Source organism: Dasypus novemcinctus, chromosome X, assembly GCF_030445035.2.
Source record: "Dasypus novemcinctus isolate mDasNov1 chromosome X, mDasNov1.1.hap2, whole genome shotgun sequence".
NCBI classification, from domain to species: Eukaryota; Metazoa; Chordata; class Mammalia; order Cingulata; family Dasypodidae; genus Dasypus; species Dasypus novemcinctus.
In genome coordinates, this window is record NC_080704.1 from 26,909,665 (window position 1) to 26,931,828 (window position 22,164).

At 43.0% G+C, this 22,164-nt stretch overlaps 1 pseudogene; it reads left to right on the forward strand.

Annotated features, from left to right (window-relative positions):
- Nucleotides 1–1,303: 1,303 nt before the first annotated feature.
- LOC111761225 (protein CDV3 homolog pseudogene) lies at nt 1,304–1,921 on the forward strand (annotated as a pseudogene).
- The last annotated feature ends 20,243 nt before the right edge of the window (nt 1,922–22,164 follow it).

Here is a 22,164-nt window from a genome sequence, read left to right on the forward strand (position 1 = left end):
GTGACTTCTCAACTAGGCACAAACCTAAATTTCTGGAGGATGGCAGCCAGCATCCATGTGGAATCTGAGCCTCCTCTTGACATAGAGGTGCAATGGACACAACCAATCCAATGTCCACATAGAAGAGGTGGCATTGGATTGGGAAAAGTGGACATGGTGGACGATGGGTATGGGGAAGGGCAGGAAGAGATGAGAGGTGGGGGCGTATTTGGGACGTGGAGCTGCCCTGGATGGCGCCTCGGGGGTGATCACCGGACATCGTGGATCCTCACAGGGCCCACTGGATGGAATAGAGGAGAGTATGGGCCATGATGTGAACCATTGTCTATGAGGTGCAGAGGTGCCCAAAGATGTACTTACCAAATCCAATGGATGTGTCATGATGATGGGAACGAGTGTTGTTGGGGGGGGAGAGGGGGGGTGGGGGGGTGGGGTTGAATGGGACCTCACATATATATTTTTAATGTAATATTATTACAAAGTCAATAAAAATAAATAAATAAATACTGTTATTCACAAAAAAAAAAAAAAGAAGAAGGAAAAGGTGAGGACTGCACTGGAAAAAAAAAAATAAAGTGTTATAAAATTTAAAAAAAACCTAAATTTCTTGTAATTTTTTACTTGGCCTTGAAAATATGAAAGAAAGAGGCTCACTGAGAAAACCCACTAGGCCAAAGACCGCTGCTTCAAGAGTGGGGAAAGTTCAACACTGGAAATGATCCAGTATTAAAATTATCTCCAAGACAACAAGGAGGCTAAGGACCCAGAGAAATGTGAAAGTGCTAACATATGTAAGGGATCTGTATGCACCCTGAATACACAGAGAAGCATGGGATGAATGGATACTGGCTTCCCCCACACATTTCCCCACAAGAATACCTAGTATTCTGCCTGTCCCATCACTTTTCCCTCTCCTTTTCTTTGATTTTCCCCCCTTTTCTCATATTCTCACTCATTATGCAGTGTGATAGCTAGCAAGAATGCAGAGGTTTGCTGGTTCTGGTGGGGACCCCAATTCTACAAGACTTTCTAGGGGTAGCTGGGCACAAAGAACCCTAATGAAACTCTCGCAGGAGACTCAGGCTCCTTTTCCAGCGTTCCTTTTCCCCTCTAGCTATTGAACCAGAGGGACCCTGCACCACACAGTCCTGCAAGTAGCAGCAGCTAAGGCCAGCTAGGGCAGTGGCAGCAGTAGCAGCAGCGTGGGAGCCCAGGGGCAGATTGAACCACTGCCCACCAGGACATGGGGAAGGGGTGGGCCTCCCAGCCCACACACACCTGGGCGACCCCACAGTGCTGAGGCATGCTGTGCCTGGGGAACCTGAGCGCTGAGCTGGCCTCCAGCTTGAGCAACCCCAGCTTGGAGCCCCGCAGGCCATGCCCACTGCTGATCCCACTCATCCGAGCCAAAGAGACCATGACCATAGCCAAGATGCAGGAGTGGAGGCTGGACAACTTAATTGCTAAGAGGGATCAGAAGAAGGAGAGGTACAGCCAAGTAGCCAGCACCACTGGCTCAGCAGGCGGTGCTGGTGGGAGCAGTAGAGACCCACGCCAGACAAGTGTGGGGGCCAGGTGGGCAATGGCAGGACCTGAGCCAAAAGAGGCTGATTACAGCAGCCTCCAAGTTCAGACTGCAAAAGAGTGAAAAGGAAGCTGATAACTGGGAAGAAGGTGGAGATGGTGGTGGTGGTGTAGAAAAATCTTCAGGTCACTGGAATAAAACAGCTCTGGTACAAGCACCTCCTGCTCCAGTAATTGTTACAGAAACCCCAAGACCCACGATGACTAACAATGTATATAGGCCTCCTGGGGTGAGGTTAACCTCAAGGAAACCACCACAAGGACCATCAGAAATATACAGCAATACACAGTCCCATCCCTGCAGTCCACTGCCAAGCATATAGAAAGCCAGAAGTAGTACATCTTCGTAAGTGTTGACTACTTCAGATTTGCTGTACTCGTTGTGGACTTCATGTGGATCACATCCTCCGGATAAGAAGGTTATTGCTACTAAGTGTCCATATGAAACTTGAAACCAGCTCTACTGCATTTCTATCAGAAATCCTGCAGAAAGTCAGCCATCTAGGTTCTAATCTGCTGTAAAAGATGAAGATTTAAGTGACTTTAATTAACTTGTCCTGAGCCCCACCCTTACAGAACACTAGTTTTAGCTAGTTTCTAAAGAACTAGTGTGGGGAAGCGGACTTGGCCCAGTGGTTAGGGCGTCCGTCTACCACATGGGAGGTCCGTGGTTCAAACCCCGGGCCTCCCTGACCCATGTGGAGCTGGCCCACGTGCAGTGCTGATGCGCACAAGGAGTGCCTGCCCAGCACAAAAGAAAGTGCAGCCTGCCCAGGAATGGTGCCACCCACAGTTCCCGTGCCACTGACGATAACAGAAGCGGACAAAGAAACAAGACACAGCAAATACACACAGAGAACAGACAACCGAGGGAGGGGGGGAATTAAATAAATAAATAAATAAATCTTTAAAAAAAAAAAAAAAGAACTAGTGTGTTCAGGTTATCTGTGTAGGGCTGTGATTTCTAATTTAAGCCTTCAGCTGTATTCTAAGGCAACCACAAATTAAATTAAACCAAGCTTGGGTATACCAAGTGGGAGAAAAGAGGTAGGGAAGGGAATAATCCTATTACTTTTAGTAATTTTTAATTTGACTAGTGTTTTTTCAATGTCCCACAATAAGTTCTTTTTTGCTTTGACTTATAATTAGTTCCTTAACAGAGCATATTGCTTGGTTTAGTAACTTAAAATATACATTAGTACTGTCAAATGTCTTATGGATTTGCCAACCACTAGAGTAGAACCAAATTGTCTTAGGTATAAAGGACAGTGGTTGCCAGGGAGCTCTACTTCAGGTGCTGCAAAAGTCTCTAATCAGGTCTAAATTGTACAGTAAATGGCAGTGGAAATAGTAGCAGGTTTCTGCTCAGGCTAAAGGATCCATTGACATGTCCTTATAAATTCAAAGCAGCATGAGCAGAACCTTGCCTAAAACCCTTTTTAAGTTTCATGGATCTTGTGTGATCTTTGACAAGAATTCCAGTATGAATTCCATACTTGTGCCCATATTCTAAAGGTATTGAGTGTTCTATAGCTGTAGTGATTGTCCCAGCTAGCTCTATTATCAACCTTTTGGTGTGTGCTACACAGGTGATATAGCACTTGGGTTATTGTTTTTTTTTTTAAGATTTTATTTATTATTTATTTATTTACCCCCATCCTTTGCAACTTATTTGCTGTCTGCTCTCTGTGTCCATTGCATATTCTTCTGTGTCTGCTTGTCTCCCTTTGCTGTGTCATCTTGCTACACCAGTTCGCCACCTGGCACGGGCCATCAGCTCGCCTGTCCCAGGAGGCCCTGGGACACAAACCAAGGGCCTCCCGTATGATAGACGGGAGCCCAATCGATTGAGCCAGAGCCACTTCCCTTGTATTTTTAATAATTACAATTTAAACTATCTAGTCATAGTCCTTCAAAGGGACTTGACGAAGCTACCCAGAATTACTAAAAAGTTTCTTTCCATATAATGAGATATTCTGGTAATTTCCTAATTTTGTCTCTTTGGTTCAACAGAAATATTTAAAAGTGAAATGTGATCACTGGATGTAGAGTTTGGGTTTCTCTATAAGTTCCTTTGCCAAATGCAGGAGTTGCAGACTTCCTATTGGTAAGAGTGAAGTAAATGGGTGAGTAAAACTATCCTGATGTGGAAGCATTTTCCTGTAGGGGAGTTCGGTCTTGATGAAAGTGTCAGGGCAGGAACTGGACTTTTAGGATGGTTACAGTCTCTCCTGACAGGACCTGCCAGTCACTTCTAGGCAATAATATTCACACTATATGAGGCCCAGGAAGGATGGGCAAGTAGCTGAGCCAAGGAAAGGTCAAATGATTTTTTAATCATTCACAAGGGATTTTTGGTAAAACTGAGACTTCATTTGGGAACCAAAAACGTTAACAAATAATCTCATGGACACTGAGACACATATTTTTCCTGAAAAGTATGCATCTTTTCCAGCAAAATCTTGTTGGGTGTTATGTTTTTGAGGAATGAACTTAGATGAATATGTGAGAATGGTATTTTATGGCATACTATACTAGAAATCTGAAAAACCTGCAGCAGATATTAAATTCCAACTCTTGTTACAACTTTTTAAAAGATTGTGAAATTGGGAAACGGATGTGGTTCAACCAATTGGGCTCCCATCTACCATATAAGAGGTCCAGGGTTCAATGCCCAAAGCCACCTGGTGAAGGCAAGCTGGCCCACACAGCAAGCTGGCCCACGTGAAGTGCCAGCCAACGCTGAGAGCTATTGCAGCAAGATGACACAACTAGAGACACAGAGGAGAGAAAACCAGACGACAAAGCAGAAAAGGGAGCTGAGGTGGCACAAGAGAGTAATTGCCTCTCTCCCACTCTGGAAAGTCCCAGGATTGGTTCCTGAAGCTGTCTAACGAGAATACAAGCAGACACAGAAGAACACACAGCCAATGGATACAGAGAGCAGACAACAGGGACAACAGCGGGGTGGGGGGCAGAAAGAAATAAAATCTTTTTTTAAAAAAGACTGTGAAATTATCAAAACGCACATGAATAACATTTTAATATACTGTATGATGGGTAGAAAAGGCTATCCATTGTACCATTTATTTCTTTGAATTCTCGGGCATGGTTTTGGCAATACAGGAACTCTGAACATTAACAAATTCAATAAGAAGTAAATATATGGAAAATAAAAAGAATTCCAATGAATCCACTACCTCATTCTTACCTTATGTCAAAAGAAGCTGGGACTCAGTCTGACCCGACCATTCTGAGAGCATGACGGGTCTTAAAACATATGCATTAAATGTGAAGAAACTGAGGCCCAGAGATATTAAATCCCTCTCCAAGGCCACAAGGGCCAATAAGCGGCAGAGCTGAGATTGAAACTTACAGCTCCTGACTCCAAAACCTGTTGTCTTAAATAAGAGGACAAGGAGGTTTCACACCCAATAGAAGTGCCACCCCCACATCCTTCTAGGCAGAAAAATCTTCTCTCTGAGTTTAACTCAGAGGCTATAGCAGTACAAAGGCACTACCACTTGATGGGACCATCAGGGCTGTATTCTAGGACCAAAGGGAATATTTGATATATATAAAGTAGATGAGGAAATGCACCCGCAGTGCCTACAATAAAGGGTGTAGTGAGAGAAGGTGCTGTGGGTCAGACAATTCCTGAAAACCTGCCTAGAACAGGATGTGGAAAACACATCCCCTCCCACAAGAACAAGTTTTGGCAGAGGCTGCAAAGACAAAGCAATAAATGCCAAGAACCCCATAATCTAAAATGAGGTTCTGTAATATGCCAAAAAACAAATAGTGAGCAAACTAGTTCTGTTAGTATTAGCCCATTGCCCATTTCAAGGATATGAAAAGTTAAGTTTGAAAAAGGAAGAAAGAATACCTGGAAGAGTTATCAATGTGGTAGGCATTTTCTTCACCAGCCTGAGTCTGATTCTTCTAAGTTTCTCCTCAACCTCATAAGTAAACATTTTATATAAATGGGAGTTTCCTGCTGTGGAAATGCCACATTAAGATCCCACACTGACTTTCTTAAGGGTATGTTCCATTGGGATCTGAGCATTGATTGTCTGCTTATCTTTTTCAGTCTCTTCCTTAATGAACTGAGCCTTCTTTCATTGCACCTAAAGCCTGGGGATGGTACAGGGCACAAATGGTTTACCAAATATCCCATACAGCTGCCCACTGCTATGTATATTTAGTACAAAGGTGACACTATTGCATGACAGATGTGGTCAATGAATTTGCATATAAAACACAGTCCAACTAAGAGTCCTTGCATATTATGTCCCCCATCTGCTATACAGATGCACTTGGCAGTATCATGCTCTGAAAAGAGATCAACTGAAGTCCATGCCCAGCTGTGCTCTTGACAGGAGGGTAAGGCTCGAGGTATGGTACTTCTGGTTATGGGTTCAGAGGCCCCTTTTCTACTTAACTGTGCAGCTAGCACTCTGGACACATTTTCCAGGTCTCCTTGGCTTCATGTGCTAGAAGCACTAGGTCTTGTTTGGAGGCCAGGTCCTGAATCATAGATAGATGACCAGGTCCTATGTGACTGCCTGTTCAGGTGGCCATGTGCCTTACTTGCACAGGACAGGTCTGGTCAGCTTGTTGATTCCATTGATTTTCATTCTCCAAATGTCCCTATCCATGGGCAACTACTGGTTTGTGCACTCTGCCAGTAATTTCTTTTCTGTCTCCATGGGAATGGAGACTTCATTATCTATTTGTCCACTTTACAGGTTTATGGGCAACTGCCAGTACGTAAGTCAAAATGTAACAAGGTACATTTTAGGGGGTGTTTCCCAGAATAAACACCACATCCCGTAACTTCACACTTGGATCAGAGTATGCTTTTCCACGAACAGAAGAAAACACTTTTCATTGGGGATACATGGCTTCCATAACCTATTACAACCTATCTGTCTTTAACTTAGTTGATGCAACCCTGGACCAGATCTAGGCATCCTTAGGAACCTGGGTATAGTGAAGTCACCAAGAAGACCAAGGTGCTAGCAATGTCCCTGTGTGTAGGAAAGACACAACTCAAGAGTCACTGGACATTTTTCCTGTGGCTCTGAGACACAAGTAATACCTGGTTCACATCTTCTCTGTACACACAAATTCCACCTAAACATCAACGCTTGATGGGTAACTCCACTTTGATGGGGTTATCATTTCTGACATACCCCATGAATGGATGTCAGAACATAACAAACTCTGCTTTTGCTTTGTTACTGTCTTGATCCAGTCCAGCACCCACTAAATAGCCAGCAATAGTCTTGGGAATGGGGTGGACCAACTGATGGAGTCAGGCAAGTGCCAGGATCAAAACCCTAAAAAGCTGAAATTTCTTGAACTTGATAACTGCACTTAAGGTGTTTGCATAAGTGGATGTCCTTTTTCTTAGGAAACGTACGTGGCACTGATGCGTGTTTGCGGATCATGCTGTATACTGCCTAAACTCAAGTGTTCTGAGAATGAAAAGAAATAGAGAAAGAGAGAGAGAGAGAGAGAGAAAGAGAGAGAGGAAAGAAAGGAGGGAGGGTGGGAGGGAGGGAGGGAGGTAAAAAGAAAGAAGCCACTGTAGCAGTTTGATATAATTGATGAATTCTAAAAAGAAATACTGGATTATGCTTGTAATCTGATCTGCACCTGGGCATGATTTATGCTTTATGGCCTGGTATCTGTAAGCTCCTACCCAAAATAAATACCCATCATAAAAACCAACCAATTTCTGGTATTTTGCAAGAGCATCCCTTTGGCTGACTAATACACATATCTTGTATGACATTGGGCCAAAATGAACCACCTATAAATCACATCAGGTTCATGTCTATTCTGAGAGTTATTTCAAAATCCACTCAAAGTAAATTTTTAACCCATATGGGATTACAGGCACCACAATGACTTGTGCCGCCAGAGTCCAAAGGGGCTTAAAATGTTTCGCAAACTTTAATGCCTTCAAGATCCCAACACACTTGCATCAGTTCGTAAAGTTACCAGTACTTATAAAGAAGGGAGGCACTCGATTCTACCCTAGACCTATGTGTCCTTGAGAAAAGTCATGTCTAGATAGAAAGATCGTGTTGAAGAAATTATGTCAATATCAGTACAAATAGCACAGACATGACAAGGTGGTCTAGGCTTCCTTGGCCCTTTTCATCTCAAAATGGTCAAGGTCACACTGACTTGGAATGTAAGGTCTGTCATTATGTAACCAAGGGTTTTCTACTCCTTCCCATTCAGCACAACTGGCAGGGCTCTGCTGTATGCCAGCTGAGGAGTCAAGCCTCTTGTAGCCTCACTGGGTTTGCCCAAAACTATCTTTACTAGCTCTTCTTTTCTGCTTGATATAGTATCAAACTTAGTATATCTCTGTGTAACTGACAGCCCTTGATCAGCATGGAATATTATATCTGTAGTCTTGACCACTAGTAGAAGTGAAACATTAAATTTCTCAATGACACAGAAGAATGGGCAACAACACAATGATTTTCTTAGATATCTGAGGTTCTCACCCACTTTAAGTCTACCTGTAACAACATGCAACTCAGCAAGGGTCTGAAGGACGACGGACATGAATGACTTGGCCATCTGACTCCAACATTTCTGCAGCAGTGTCAGCTTAGCACCAGGATCCCATCCATAACTGGCTAGTCAGCCTAAGGGATCTGGCCTATATTTTCACAAAAGGAGTTTTGGATCTTATCAGCCTCCAGGAGAGGGGTGTTAAAAAGCCTGACTCTCCAAAAAAGAGTTGGGAGGTCATCAGAGAGGTCACGCTTATGCATGCCTCAGCCAAGTCCCAGAGACAGCCAAGGTAGATACAACCCCAGGTACTGGTTCTCCTGAGGGCTACAGAGACCCACAGGTTCTATGGTCATGGCAGATGGCTCTGGAGTTCAGTGCCATGTCAGTTGGCCCTACTTTGGTGTTTGACTCAGATGTGACCTTTCTGAGTCCTCTTCTATCACTTTTACTGGAACTGTGGTTGGCACTGCAGTTGGTGTATACTCAGGAGACCTGAATCTCTGGACTTTCCATGTGACAGCTAGGCCCTGAGCCTCAGCACACTTGCAACTCCTACCCTCTGGATTATTGGACTTACCCCAGCCAGCTAACATGGAGGTGAGGAAGGTCAACCACCACACCAGGGAGCCAAGAGTGCCTACAACTGCAAGCAGGAGAACTGCATCCATCATCCATGTGGAATCTAAGCCCCCTCTCGATATAGAGGTGGAGTGGACATCACATCCCAGGGTCCACAGGTTGGAGGAATAGAGTATGGATTAGAGTGGACTTACTGATATTCTACTATGGAACTATTGTGATTAGTAATGGAAGAAATTGCAGCACTGATGTGGAGAAAATGGCCACAGTAGCTGCTGAAGGAAGGGAGAAGGAAGAAGAGATATGATGTGGGGGCATTTTCAGGACTTGGAATTGTCCTGGGTGGTACTGCAGGGACAGATGCTGGAGATTGTATGTCCTGCCATGGCCCACTGGGCGGACTGGGGGAGAGTGTAGACTACAATGTAAACCATTATCCATGTGGTGCAGCAGTGCTCCAAAATGTATTCACCAAATGCAATGAATGTCCCATGATGATGAAAGAGGTTGTTGATGTGGGAGGAGTGGGATGAGGGGGGTGGGGTGTATATGGGGACCTCTTATATTTTTTAATGTAACATTTTTTTAAAATAAAGAGAGAAGAAGAAAAAAGAAAAAAAATTCAATAGACACTATAACGCCAGCTTCCAGGAGACCATCTATTCTCACTAGAGGCTCCTGAAACAAGGGCAAGGGGAAGGGGATAAGAGGGAGAGAAACTGGCTGCCAAAAGCACAGGTTTGCACATACTTTCAGTCTTTCCCTCAGCCTCAAAAAATGCACTTTTAACAGACAGGTTGTTTTAACAACAGCGTCAAGTCAGACAGGTGATTTCAATCCTACCTCTATGCTATCGTATCCCAGAGAATGTATCTTATACCTAACTTGATTCCACAAACAGGTCAACCAGTGGGAGACCCTTACTCATCCCCCCTTTCCCACCACATAGATGAAGGCAGTGCTAACAGACCATAGGTAGTCTTTCTTCTAATAACCTGTGGTTGTCTAAGAAAAAGGCATTGCATGTTGGTGCCATGTTGGGTGCCAAATTTGTGATGCTCATGCCCAAAGACAAGACAAGGCCAAGTATAAAGCCTAAATTCTTCTTCCAATAAAGATGCAAAAAGTCATTTTTATATGTATACACTGTAGTACCTACACAACACAGCAAAGAAATAATATGCCAAAGGTACAGGCTCCCCATGATCCTTGTCTGACAAATCAAGAAGGGGAGGGGAGGGGGATGGAGGGAAGGGCAAATAAATGACAAATACAGCAAAATGTTAAAATTGGTAGATCTGGGTATCTGGGGGTGGGGTGATCTGAGTATCTAGCCTACAGCTCAGTTTTCTAATCTGCAGCTCTATACTGGAGTGGGGAGAAGGGAGAGAAAACCCCAATATCAAACAAGACCCTGGAGGGAATGAGAAACTATTCCAAAGGAGATAAGGAGTAGAGGAGAAGATGGACTCAGAGCAAATCCTCACATGCCTCCCATGTTCTTGCACTCTGAAGATCACAAGACTTTCTGCCAAGACTCAGAAGAGCTGTGGGTCGAGTCTTTGCCTGTGTGGTCTATATGCACACATTCAAGGTCCCCGGGGCAGAGCTGTTATCCTACACATGGATACCACCAGGGAGTTCCTCCCCCTGGGACACCCGAAAGTCATGACACCACCCCATTCTGGAAGGAAGCTGAAGCCATCCATCATCCACCACATGTTTCTCTGTGGTCCTCAAACTTCCATGATGGGAGACCCGTAATGGATTAGGGAATGAGGGTTGGGTTGGTGGACCAAGGTGCAACAGACTCAGAAAGCTTGACTACATTCCCCTGTACTTAGAGGGACACAGGAACCAGTATCTGATTCTCACAGAGAGAGAAGCTGGGGCTGGAGGCGGCCTGCCAGAAGGTACAAAGGGGACTGGCTAGGAGTGAATTCACAGCCTCCATTTGCAGAAGATTCTTTCCCAAGATCTATCTATGGACTCTGAAAAAGGAGTGTGATAGGCATTGTCTCTACCCTCATAGGGCTGAACAAAGAGTACTTCCCCCTTGCCTCAAGCAAATGACAAACAGCTTCAGAAAGCTTGACTCACGTCCCCTTGTGTTTCTGGGACATAGGGACTAGTGTCTTCATATGCAATTAAAGTCAAGAAGCTGGAGCTAAATGTTGTTTAAGAGGCAAAATTTTTGTTATACATATATATAACTATAATTTTTAAAAAGAAGCAGCAGCAGCTTGAGCTGGTGCTGCTCTAGCCAGAGGGTAATTGAGAGGCAGTCTTGAGAGTGAACTGCACTCCCATCATCACATGCAAAAGAGAGGTTTGTGCATTCCTTGGTCAACAAGAGAACTCTGCAATAGGGAGTGTACTGAGATTGTCTTAGAAGCAAAACTGCAGGAGTGGGACCAGGAGGGGCAGAACAGCCCCAAAAGAGGGATGGATCACAAAAACACCTAGAAGCCAAGGCTGGCACTAGTATTGTTTAGAAAAAAAGGCACTGGAATGGGCATGGGCCTGCAGTCTAAGGTTCATGAAGCTAAGTGAAATGCCTCCGTGAAAGTGAAAGCTCAGGATTCTCTCCATAATACAGAGCCCCAAAGCTACATTACAACTTTGCTAGCCATGCAAGGATGTGCTCTTCTCCCACAATCCCCTCTGCCTTGGGACCCTGTGTGTAGAGTAGAGAAGAACAGGAGGTCAAGTGGGGAGGAGAAGAAGGGAGGAAAGACAAGAGGGCAGTCATAATAAGAACAGCAGAACTATTTGATAGCCCAAGGCAGGAGGTTATTACACATGGTAATTTTTCAGTTAGCAACAATTCTGTGGTTCTTGTCTCTTTTTGCTTAGCCCTCAAAAACATGGGAAAAAAAGAGCCTCCCTGAGGAAAAAACACTAGTCAAAAAGCCTCTGCTTGAAAAGCAGGGACGAAATTCCCTCTGGAGATGACCCTAAAGAACAAAAAGGGGGCGGGGCTATGAAGCCAGAGAGAGTTGATAGCAGTCATATATGTGGGGGTTCTGAATACACCCTGACAAGGCAGAGAAGGATCGGATGAGGATTACTGGCTTCCCCCCAGATTTCACCAGTATTCTCTCCTGTGCTGTCTTTAAACTCCTTTCTCTAAGATTCTCCTTTTTCTTTGCATTTCCCACCTTTCCTGGGTTACTCATTCTGCCAAGTGATATCTATTAAGAATGAAATGGCTCTCCAACTTGGTTCAGAACTACAATCTTACATGGATACTTTGCTAGGGGAACCTGGGCACTGAGGACCCTAATGAAATTCATTTCCCTAGTTATCTTCCCTATGTATGCTTTCCTACAATACGTCTAACTATCTGTAATGACCCTGTGCCTCAACCAAGACTCCTCCCAACTTTCATCAATTTCTCCATTTACAAAAGAAATGTGAAAATCTAACCCACGCCCAATCTGAAGAGGGTGAACCACTCAGAGCGTACACTTCAGGGAGCACTGAAGGATCTGGACACAGAAGACCTAAACTAAAAGTCAGGCTCTGTCACTTCCTTGCTCAGTGTCCTTTCCTAGGCTCAGGTTCCTCATCTCTATATTAAAATGGGTGAATCAAGTTACACAGTCCTTGGATTTCATCCAGTTCCTGGGGTTCCCTTTACCCTTTCCAGTGTCAAGATTTTGCAACTTATTGTTTTCTGAAACTTTGGGGCATCTTGTAGTTTTCTAGAACTTTGGGGTGCTCATCCAACTTTCTTAAACCGTACCACCCTCTCTCCATTCCACATTTGGCACAATACCTGTGACCCCTATATAGGCTAATGAAAAAGGGAGCAGTATGTGACTGGTGGCACAAGGAACAGGAGGCCACTGCCAAAGGAAAATTTTAGTAGCCCAAGCACAGGCCCTGCAACGCATGAGTCCAGAGTAACCATTTGAGCTAGACACTTCTGTCACAGAGGACAAAATGGAATGGGACCTATGGGAAAGGGATGAAAAGACAAGGATACCCATAAGGTTTTGGTCTCAGTTCTTCAAAGGAGCTGAGCAATGTTATACCATCCTAGAAAAGAAATTTCTGGTTGTATACCAAGCTTACTACAAACAGGATACTGCAGTGGAAATAAAAACTGCATGTCTCATTAAGGGATGGGTAAAGGGGCTTTTGGAGAGGCCTGTTTCTGCAGTAGCCTAGAAGCAACTTCTCCATTTACAAAAGAAATGTGATGGTACACATATCTACAGCAGAGGGGACACTTAAAATCTAGTCCCATCTTATTGGAGTTATAAATCCTTCTGGGGCCCTTAACATATACCATGGGACCAGAAGAGGCCCCAGAGTTGCCCCGAGAAAAGCCCCAATGTATAAGGGAAAAAGAAGGGACACCCTCACAGAATGTTTGGTATATGAACGGCTCCCACTCAGGCCAACCCCTGCCTTGGACAGCAGTGGCCATACAATGGTAAACAGACACCCTGTGGGTAGAAAAGGGACTGGGACACAGTAGTCAATGGGCTAAGCACGAATTATCTGGTTGCTTCTTATGAATGAGCTACACCCAGTCACTATTTGCACTGATTCATGGGCAATTATAACATAATTGTCAATATGGCAGCCTAATGGGAAGCCAATAAATTGCTTACAAACAGGCATCCCTTGTGGAGGACTGAACTATGGCAAGGTATCTGGGACTGCCTACAATACCCAGGGGCAGATGTTATGGTCTTCCATGTGGCTGCCGATCAGCTGACCTCCCTCCTGGAAAAGAGAGAAGCAGATATCTTAGCAAAGACCCAAGCGGTGGAAATGATTAACAAGACAGACATAGTTCACTGGATATACTGGAAAGGGGACACATTGGTATTCACAGAACCTGGAGGCTAGCACAAATGGTTGGTTTGCCTATCTCCAGAGAAGACATTGAAAGAGTCTCCCCAGACTGCCTTACTTGTAACCAAGTGTGACTCAAATCTCTGCCCAGAGCATCTGGCCATATAACAAAAGGAACTAAAGCTTTAGACATCTGGCAGGTTGATTTCATAGGGCCTCCTCCGAGGTACCAAGGGTATTGCTATGCACTTACCTGTGTAGACAGTTAGTGGTCTCATGCAAGCAATTCCCTTGGTAAACATGCCAACCAACATCCACTATCAAAGACCACAATGTCTACAATGTGTGGCATATCTAGTTACCATTTCTAGTGACTAAGGAACCCACTTCACTGGCACCCTAATACAAAATTGGGTACACAAGGAGGGGATAACATGGCAGTTTCATTTGTCTTATAATGCTCAAGGGGCTGGCCTAATAGAAAGGAAAAACAGCCTACAACAGGTACATATCAAACTCCTCAATGAATGAACATCTCTAAAAGGATAAGCAGTAGTCCTGCTAGAGGCCCTCAGAAACCTTAATGCAATGCCCACCAAGGGAGGTAAGCCAGCCTTTGATAGGATCCTTGCTGCAGCAGCCCCTGCACAAGCCATGCAAGTATGGAAACAGACAGAGGAGGCCTGGAGCCCCGAGCTAAATGCCACCTGAGATGAGATAACCATATGAACTCTACTCTCTATCATCCCTAGTAACCAAATAATACCTTGGAGTCTGGGGTGGACAGCAAGAGATGGATCAGGATTCTCTTGCTAATAAGGCAGGAGGTTCCTGGCACCCTAGAGCTAACCCCAACATTCCTGGGAGATGGTCCAGAGAGATATGTGGCAATACGCAGATGAGCATCCAATCCCAAAAGGCACAGCTGTGGTAACAGTGAGCTGGATCTGTATGACTGTTAACACTATTAATATAGAGATGGCTGCCCCTCCTGTGGTAAGACGAAAGGTATGGTACAGTCAGCCAGGGCAAGTCACTGCTACAGCAAATATCACTGCCAAAGGAGAAACCAACACTAGTATCACATTAACAGAAGAGTGAGATAGCCCAATCTGTGCTCCTAACAAGTTCCTATCTTTTTGCTGCTAGTTTATGCTGTTTTTTGTGGCTAATTGCTTATGCTAATGCTTGAAGCACCATTGAAAATTCGTTTTTAGCCTGGATCCACCACAGAGCAGACATGCACAATCACAAAATCCTCGGGGGACTCTAGGATATCAGGCACAATCCCAATGCCCTTAAATGAACCTATTTGAAGAGGAACGTGGAGCAAGTACATATTCTCTTGGTGGGATTAAATAATCTCTGCTTTTGATCCCTAAGGAGGTAATACAGATATCATGTTCAAGATAGAAACCTTTCAAAAGTTTGTAACCACACAGCCCTCAATGATACTAAACACAATCCTTCTGCATAAATCAAGAAACTGCAGCCATACACAAAGTGGTGCTACAAAACTACATGGCCCTGGCTATTCTCACTGCAGCACAAAGGGAAACATGTACCTTATTAAAAAATGAGTGATGTGTCTACATTCCAGATAAAGAAACCAAAGTAAATAAGTCCTTAGCTTACTTGCAAAAACAATTGCAAATCAAACGAGTGCTGACTCACAGTGGTCTCAAAAGAAGGCTAGGAAATGTTAATATCAGACAAAAAAAAAATCATACTAAGTGAAGAAGATGGGGCACAGAGTACTACATATTGTATGATTCCATTTATATAAAATGTAAATATAAATCAATTTATAAGATGAAATTAGATTAGTAGTTATGTAGGGTTGAGGAAGGGGCGTGGAGTCTTTCTTTCTGGAATAATGAAATGGTTTTAAAATTTTTGAGATGATGAATGTACAACATTGTGATAATACTAAAAGCCACTGATTAGACACTTTGGGTAGATCATATGGTATATGAATATATCTCAATAAAACTGCTTAATAAACAAACAAATAACTGTGCAAGAATAGCCAGAAATAGCAACAATGTACAGCAGGGGAAACAGAGAGAATGAGAAGTGAGGAATTTTCTTGTCTGTTTTTTTTTTATTATAATTATTGAAATAATGAAAATGATTTAATAATGATTGAAGTGATGAATGCACATCTATGTGATTATATCAAATACCGTTGATTGTACACTTTGGATAAACTGTACACCCTATTAATATGTATCAATAAAATTTATTTGTTTAAAATATATATATTATGTATTAAACTGACACTGTTTAATATTGTCTGGGGACTGTGATCATATGGTTTAAAAACAAAATAAAATAGAAAATCATCCAAAAAAAAAAAAAAAACGGCGGCTAGGTTTGCAGAGTGTGGTAGCTCGTAGAAACACTGTTGATGAGCCTTCCAGGTATTGTGGCAAGTGTACTTATTTGATGCACTTGTATATACTGTTGGTGCAGGTTCTATATCCAATTCTCCTTAAAAACAGGAAAAAAAATTTTACAAGCTATACCCCACCCCACCCATGGCCCAGGGACTCTTGCAAAAGAGAGGGTATGTGAGATTGTAAGGGCCAGTAAGAAGATTGGATTGTGTGACATATACATAGTATCTCCTACCTGTCCAAGGATTGACCTCACCTGGGCTCTCCTGATCCTCAGCCATCCTTTACTGTAATGCCCTGGAAGCATGCCAAGCTTTGGCTGCTAGAATTTGTTGAGCTCAGGCAGCCCACCCTGAGCACATCTTCTTTTGAAATAAAAAGCACATACCAAAATGTTTTCCCAATACTTGCACACAAGCCCCTGGCACTCAGCCACTTTGTCTCTCAACCATATATAATCTATGGACAGTTACCATAGATGCAGACATACAGGTGAAGGTTTTGCCATCTCACTGTCCATTGCTCTCTTTAACTAAGTTCCACTAATAAAGCTTTTGGACTGGTATTTTGGCGCCCCGTTCTTTGGAATTGCAACCAGCTCTGTTGTAGGACAGTTTAGGGCAGTCCGAGGTGGGTCTTCCCCTATTTCGTCCTTTGGGGTGAATCCTGCAGCTGGTTCAGCAGAACACAACACTGACTACATACTGTATGATTCCACTTATAGGAAATGTCCATAACAGGAAAATCCATTGAGACAGAAAGTAGATTACTAGTTGCCAATAGGTAGGATTGAAACTGACAGCTAATAGGTATAGGTTATCCTTATAGTGTATCAGGTTCTGAAATGAGATAGTGGTAGTGGCTGCACAACTTTGTGAGTATTCTAAAAAACTACTTTCAAGTGGTGAGTTTAAGTATATGAATTATATCTTAATAAAAATGCTACAATATAAAACAATAATGGACACTTAACAAACTCACAGTTTCTGTGGTCAGGAATTTGAGAACGGCTCAGCTGGCTGGTTTTGTTCATGGTGTCTCATGAAGTTGCAGTCAGTGTGTCAGCCAAGGCTGCCATTATCTGCACAGACTGGAGCTGGAAGATCCCTTTTCAAGATGGTGCACTCAACAGGCTATTAAGAGGATCCAGGAGGAAAGCAGATTTGGCTCAACTGATAGAGCATCCACCTACCACAAGGGAAGTCCAGGGTTTAAACCCCGGACCTCCTGACCTGTGTGGCGAGCTGGCCCACACACAATGATGATGCACACAAGGAGTGTCATGACACGCGGGGTGTCCCCTGCATAGGGGTGCAAGGAGTGCACCCTGTAAGGAGAGCTGCCCCACGCAAGAAAAGTGCAGCCTGCCCAGGAGTGGCATCGCACACACGTAGAGCTGATACAACAAGATGATGCAACAAAAGAGACACAGATTCCCAATGCCACTGACAAGAATACAAGCAGACACAGAAGTACACAGCAAACGGACACAGAGCAGACAATGGGGGAGGGGGGGAATGGGAGAGAAATTAATAAAAAATAAATCCTTAAAAAAAAAAAGAGGATCCAGGTAAGTACCGGGAAGCCTCAGTTTCTTCTCACACAGGCTTCTCTATAGGTTACTGGAGTGTTCCTGACTTGGTAGATGACTTCTCCCAGAATGAGTAATCCAACTGAGAGACAGAGAGAAGTTATCCTTCTTGCAACCTAGCTTCAGAAAGCACAAAATATTACTTCCACCACATATATTCAATAGAAGTGAGTCCCTAGGTTTAACTCACATCGAAGGTAAGGCGTTACATTTACCATATCATTTCAGTTTCACAGCATGGGGAAGTTACTATTGTCTCCCATCTGTAGAAAAGGAAACTGAGGCTCAGAGAATTTATGCAAATTTCCCAAGGCCACAAGGCCAATCAGTGGCAGAGCTCAGATTCCAACCTAGAAATGACTGACTCTACAACCTTTGCTTTTAACTCCATCAGTGGTGATTCTTAACCAGATATACACATTTGTAAAGTCAGAGATACCTGCTCCCCCACCCCCTGAAGGAACTGTTAAATCATCACCTCTGGGGCTGTAGTTCAAGCACTGTAATGTTTTTGTATCTCTTTAATTGTTTCTGAGCTGCACCCCAGATTAAGAACGGCCCCTCTGTGCATTATGATTTTGTATTGTCATTATGGGCAGCTGACTCAACTGCACGGTAAGTGCCTGGAGGGCAGGATCCCCATCTCAAGCTTTGTTGTACTTTGTCACTGTGACAGCACAATGCCTTGCTTGAAGGCATTTAGGAACCATCAGTAAGTGGAAGGATTTAGAGCAACTGCCACCCAGAGTGACATTTGCCATGGGGTTCTTATGGGACTGAGGGAAATGTAGAATGTGTCTGGAAGATGGCCAAGGTGCACTCTCCCAACTGACCAGGAGGTTCACTGGGGCCCTCCTGGAGGGCAATCCCTGCTGCCAACTGGGTACCTCAGCCCACCCCAGAGCAAAGAGGTGTCAGGAAATAATGCTCAGTCCAGGCTTCCTCTCTCAGCTCCCAAACTCACTCTCAAGAGTTGTGAAAGTGCAGGTTAGCCTTTGCACACATTTAAGAGTGAGTGCCTTCTTAAATTTACTGCCCCAGGTGCCTCATTCATCTCATACTGGTCCTGGCCCTGCTTCTAGTACATCTCAATTCCCACCAGACACATTCAAGGGCTCAATAGCCACATGGGGCTTGCATCTACTGTACTGGACAGCACAGATCTAAAAGCATAGACATAGTAAAAGGGTATCCATCAATGGTCTATCTACTTGTAAACTATCAATTCAACAAATTCCTATCACTCCACTTGAAGGAATTTACTCTTCCACAAAGTTAACAGTGGGAAAACAAGCAACGCTCTAACTCACAACTGTCTATCCCCCACCCAAACTCATTATTTGGTCATACTACCACTGTGCTATCTAACAAGGTTGATACGATCATGGTTCACAAGCACTAGGCCACTCCTCCTGTCACAGGCAATCATGGATGAGAAGTATTCACATCTGTACTCACACATTTTATTAACTCCAAAACCTCTTTGTACTCAGCACACACACAAATCTATGAGCCCCCAGAAAACTGAAACTTAGCAAGGGTTTAGAAGGATAGTACTGCCTCTTTAAGTCTCATCTTCATTATGGCCCTGCTCTGCGCAGTATCAATCATAAAATAACACATTTCACCATCATTCCCTCCCTTACATCATTTGAGTGACAGATTTCCTATCATGCATGGAAAGTTAAGTCATTCCCTAAAGAACCTCTGCAGAACTATTATGAGTAAAGAAACAGCTGCAGTGAGGTAGACTTGTAATGCCACAGGCCACAGCTAATACCACCTGAATGAAACCCTCTAAACCACAATTTAGACAAGTACTAAAGCATTTCGTTAGACTTTTTCAATAAAATCCAAAAACATTTCTCTATAAAGGACAAAGAGGTAACTTAAGTACTTACATACAAACTAGTGCACTTCAGTCTTTAAGCCTTCTTCAAATCACTGCAGACAGCCATGAAATTGATTAGGAAGGCTGTGGCCTACATTACTAAAATATATCACTTAGCAATGCAATAAAATAAAATGTACTCTCACAATCACAAAACTGCTCTCTTGGCTTTAAGTGGACTCCATAGTTATAGACATTTTCTTTAATATAATCTTACAGAAAATTATGCTAGTTAAAACTATGCAGATAGCAGTAAAATGGTAAAGACAGAAGTTCCAAAATTCTGTCCATCCAGAGAAACTTGAAACCAAGCAGATACTGGCAGAACCAACTCACTCACAAGGCTGGAAAATAAGCAAAGGTATATAGCAACAAAGCAAATGCTGAAACAAAAAAAAGGCAACTTAGAAACAGTAGGAAGGCCCACAATAAAAAAAAAATTGATACCTATGTGGTTGTAGTTAATTATAAGGAGTTTGTAAAAGCATCTTCTAAACTGAAGTATTTAAATGGCTAATTCCAGGAAGCCATTATTAAATAAAAACCTAAATTGGTATTAGTAACAAAAAGTAACTTCATAGCAGGGAAACCTGTCAGAGGCCACCTTAATCTGCATATTAAAGTGGTGGTAAGGAAAGATAACCTTGATTCTACAGGGAATCTTCAATTTTCATAAAATAATGGAGTAAGTAGTTTTTCTTGTACTGCTAAAGTAAAATACCTGTTAATTAACATCATGGTAAAAGTGTAGACGTAAAAAGCAAAGTACTGAAATAGTTAAGTTCATTTGATATGTTATAAACTGCATTGGAAGTGTTTAGAAAGTATATAAAAATAAAAATAGATAGACTTCAGTACAGTCAAACTCTCTTGTACATTCAAACCAAGCCTTCAGTATACTGCATGGTGCCTTTCCATTTGAGTTATTGGCTAGGTTGGTCACTAAACCCTAAAACAATAAAAGTATCTATACTATGTTTCTGAACATGCTCCTGAAGTGAATGGAGAATATGCTGCAGTTTCAGACTCCTGCAGCAGTCAGCATGGGCCCAATATGGCCAGCTGTACAATGGATATTGCCTCCAGACTAGCTCTGTATCATAATGCCAAAGGGCACTATGCGCCAGACCAGTGAAACACTGGAGCCTTACCTTTATAGTCTCTCTCTAGGATCAACAGTCTTGCAATAATTACCAGAGTAATATGAGTAGAACTTAAACTATTGGCATTATGGCCTGCTCCCCTGGAGAGATAGTACGTATGGTATTGCAAACCTGTAGTTTAGATCTCTTAACTGCAGTTCAAACATGATTTTGTGCATTGATTAGTATTAAGTACTGTACCCATGTGCCTGATGATTATGATGAAATCTTTTCTATTCTAGATCATATGTCAAGGGATATTGAAAATGTTAAAAGTCCTGATAAATCTAATTCATTTCCTTAGTTAATGAATGTGCCTATAAGATAAAGGAATGGCTCTCTTAAGTACTATCTTTATTTTGCTTGCATATGCTTGTCTTGTTGTTGCTTACACTGTCTTAGTGAGTTTATGTCTAGGGCAGTGCCTCTCCGAGCTGTCCTAGGCATGCTATGGGAACTGGGGTTGGCAGTTTATACCAAACCCAACAGGTCTACCACAACCTCCCCCTAGAGGTAACCAACAACATAAAAAAACTCTAGGAAAAATGCTGTTTCCCATCAACTTTGGGAAGATGTAGCCTCTGAAGGCATCTGGCCTCTCTCACTCTCATGGTCCAGTAAGTCATGGCTGGCCCTCTTTTTGGGCCTCCTTGCCACCATCATATCCTTTTAATAGGATCATGTATCTTCAAAATTCTAATTAAGTTTATTTCTTACAGAATCAATGCCTTATTAGTTATGTGGTGATTTCATTCAGTTTCAACCACGGTGCCAGACCTGTCTTCCCTCAACTGCAATAGAATAACCAGAGGCTTTTACACCTTGTCAGGCAGAGCCTACTTCCCCTAACCAGCAGGAAGTAGCTACAGAAGAATGACCATCACCCTTCAGTGCCCCTTTAAAAATAATGGTGTAAACTCTCTGAGGGGCTTGTTAAGACAGGTTTGTATAAGGAAAGGGAAGACCTGGGTCACAGCTGAGGCCTGGTAGACATGGTCGACAGACCACACAGCAATGAGACCCTGCCTGGAAACCTCCTGAGGGATCATACAAGATCCTGGCCATGAGAATAACCCCATTTGGGGTCACGGGAAAGCCCTGGATACCCTCAAAAAGCCTCACCATTGGTCCCCTGAGAACTGACCAGTAGGGCAACCAATCACAACAGCAAACAGCTGGGAACCCTCCCCCTACATAATGTTGGGAGGAAAGACTTGAAAAAGGTCTAAACTGGGGCCCCACATGCACATCTCATTCTGCAGCACACCTGCGGCCCATGCCTTGGACTGTGTACTTTTCTCATTTTCTTGTTTCTTAATAAACTCTTCACTCCTTTGCCTACCCTAAAAAAAATTCCATGAAAACTAATCAAAAAAGAACAGGGGTGGATATACTAATGTCAGACAAAATAGACTTTAAGTCACAACTTGTTATGAGGGACAAAGAAGGGAACCTTTTATTGATAAAAAGGATCAATTCACCAAGAAGATAAAATGATTACAGACATATGTGCACCTAACCAACAGAGCTCAAAAATATATGAAGCAAATATTGACAGATTTTAAGGGAGAATTAGAAGGCTCCCCATTAAGAGTAGAAGACAACAATATACCTCTTCCAATAATA